At 63.4% G+C, this 2500-nt stretch overlaps 1 pseudogene; it reads left to right on the top strand.

Moving 5' to 3' along the window:
- The window catches only part of LOC126431304 (large subunit ribosomal RNA), a 7799-nt pseudogene that overhangs the window by 1913 nt on the left and 3386 nt on the right, over window positions 1-2500 (top strand).

The following is a 2500-nucleotide window of genomic DNA, read 5'->3' on the forward strand; positions in this document are numbered from 1 at the left end:
GAAATCCGATGTTGATGGGGGCCGTCATAGCATGATGCACTTTGTGCTGGCCCCCGTTGGGCGAAAGGGAATCCGGTTCCTATTCCGGAACCCGGCAGCGGAACCGATACAAGTCGGGCCCCTCTTTTAGAGATGCTCGTCGGGGTAACCCAAAAGGACCCGGAGACGCCGTCGGGAGATCGGGGAAGAGTTTTCTTTTCTGCATGAGCGTTCGAGTTCCCTGGAATCCTCTAGCAGGGAGATAGGGTTTGGAACGCGAAGAGCACCGCAGTTGCGGCGGTGTCCCGATCTTCCCCTCGGACCTTGAAAATCCGGGAGAGGGCCACGTGGAGGTGTCGCGCCGGTTCGTACCCATATCCGCAGCAGGTCTCCAAGGTGAAGAGCCTCTAGTCGATAGAATAATGTAGGTAAGGGAAGTCGGCAAATTGGATCCGTAACTTCGGGATAAGGATTGGCTCTGAGGATCGGGGCGTGTCGGGCTTGGTCGGGAAGTGGGTCAGCGCTAACGTGCCGGGCCTGGGCGAGGTGAGTGCCGTAGGGGTGCCGGTAAGTGCGGGCGTTTAGCGCGGGCGTGGTCTGCTCTCGCCGTTGGTTGGCCTCGTGCTGGCCGGCGGTGCAGGATGCGCGCGCCTGCGCGGCGTTCGCGCCCCGGTGCTTCAACCTGCGTGCAGGATCCGAGCTCGGTCCCGTGCCTTGGCCTCCCACGGATCTTCCTTGCTGCGAGGCCGCGTCCGCCTTAGCGTGCTCCTCCGGGGGCGCGCGGGTGCGCGGATTCTCTTCGGCCGCCATTCAACGATCAACTCAGAACTGGCACGGACTGGGGGAATCCGACTGTCTAATTAAAACAAAGCATTGCGATGGCCCTAGCGGGTGTTGACGCAATGTGATTTCTGCCCAGTGCTCTGAATGTCAACGTGAAGAAATTCAAGCAAGCGCGGGTAAACGGCGGGAGTAACTATGACTCTCCTCTCCTGCGGTCTTCTCCCCTTCTCGTGGGCCCGCTGATTTCGCAGAGTGGAAGACCGCACCAGGGGCTTGGGGGGGTTACCAGCCCCCCCTCGCACTATCCCTTTTTAGTTGGGGGCAGTAAGCAGAGAACAAGTGGTGGCCCTTCCGCTGAAGGTGCCACCCCAACTCCCCCAGCACCTAGCCGGCCAACCGGCCGTGCCGAAAATCTTGTAACTTTTGCAGCTATGTATACCTGTAGTGAGTGCCACCGCAGCTTTACAACCAAGAACGGTCTCGGGGTCCATCGCCGCCGCCAACATCTTGCGGCCGCCAACGCGGAGATCGTCACGGAGAGGCATCGCGCGAGGTGGACGGAGGAAGAAGTCCTGTCGCTCGCCAAGGCAGAGGCCGAACTGTTCCTCGAGAGGGACGCCCGGTTCTTCTTTGTAAATCAAGAGCTCATCAGGATGTTCCCCGACCGAACGCTTGAGGCAATCAAGTGCCGACGGCGGCAAGCTGCCCACAAGCAGCTTGTCCGCCAATTCATGGAGGCGCTTGAGATCGGTCGGGGGGAAGAGCCGGCGTCCCGCCGGGGAGCGGCGAGCCCGCTGCCTGACGCGGGCGAGGCCGCTGCGCCGCCCGTCGACGCAGCCGAGGACTTCGCGGCCGACACCACCGGGCCGCCGCCGGAGGGGCCGACTGACGCCGCCATCTGGGAGCATCTGGCGGGGCTACCCGCTTCCGCCCAGCGTTTCTCTGCCCTGGATCGTGTCATCGGTCTGGGGCGGGGCACGCCGCCCGATGTCATCCTGGGCATGCTCCCGGATGCCCTTGCGTCGGTCGGGTCCAGAGGGGAGAGATCAATCACCAGGACACAGCGGCCGCGCCAACCATCGAAGCGGCCGCCTGCCGCGCCGCCGACGCAGAAGCGCAAGCGGCGCCGCTGGGAGTACGCGAGAACGCAGGATGCCTTCCGACGGTCGCGTGCGCGTTGCGTGCGCGGCCTCTTGGATGGCACCCTGCTCCAGCCGCCACCTGCCATCCCTGGTCTGCTGGACTTCTGGGCGGACCTCTTCACCAAGAAGCCCATCTCCACCGCGGGCTTCATTCGTGACCGCCTCCTCCCGCACTCAGAGCCTGTCGCTCTCGAGTGCATATGGGGGCCGGTCACACATGAGGAGGTCGCCGCCGCGTTGCCGCCCAGGGGATCAGCAGCCGGGCCGGACGGCCTTACCCCAGCGGAGTTGCGGCGTCTGCCGCACGAAGTCCTGGTGAAAGTGATGAATCTCTTCCTTCTGGCCCGCGCCCTTCCGGAACGCCTGCTTCGCGCGCGGACGTCCCTTCTCCCGAAAACGGCTGCACCAACATCCCCCGCTGACTTTCGCCCCATTACGGTCTGCTCGGTGTTGGCGCGGACCTTTCACAAGGTTCTCGCGTCACGCCTGATGCGCGCTTGTGCTGTGGACGAACGTCAGCGGGCATTCATCCCTCGGGATGGGATGTTGGAAAATACCTTCATCTTGGACACTGCTCTCACCGACGCAGTTCGCTC

Source organism: Schistocerca serialis, unplaced genomic scaffold (genome assembly GCF_023864345.2).
Source record: "Schistocerca serialis cubense isolate TAMUIC-IGC-003099 unplaced genomic scaffold, iqSchSeri2.2 HiC_scaffold_1088, whole genome shotgun sequence".
Taxonomy (NCBI): domain Eukaryota; kingdom Metazoa; phylum Arthropoda; class Insecta; order Orthoptera; family Acrididae; genus Schistocerca; species Schistocerca serialis.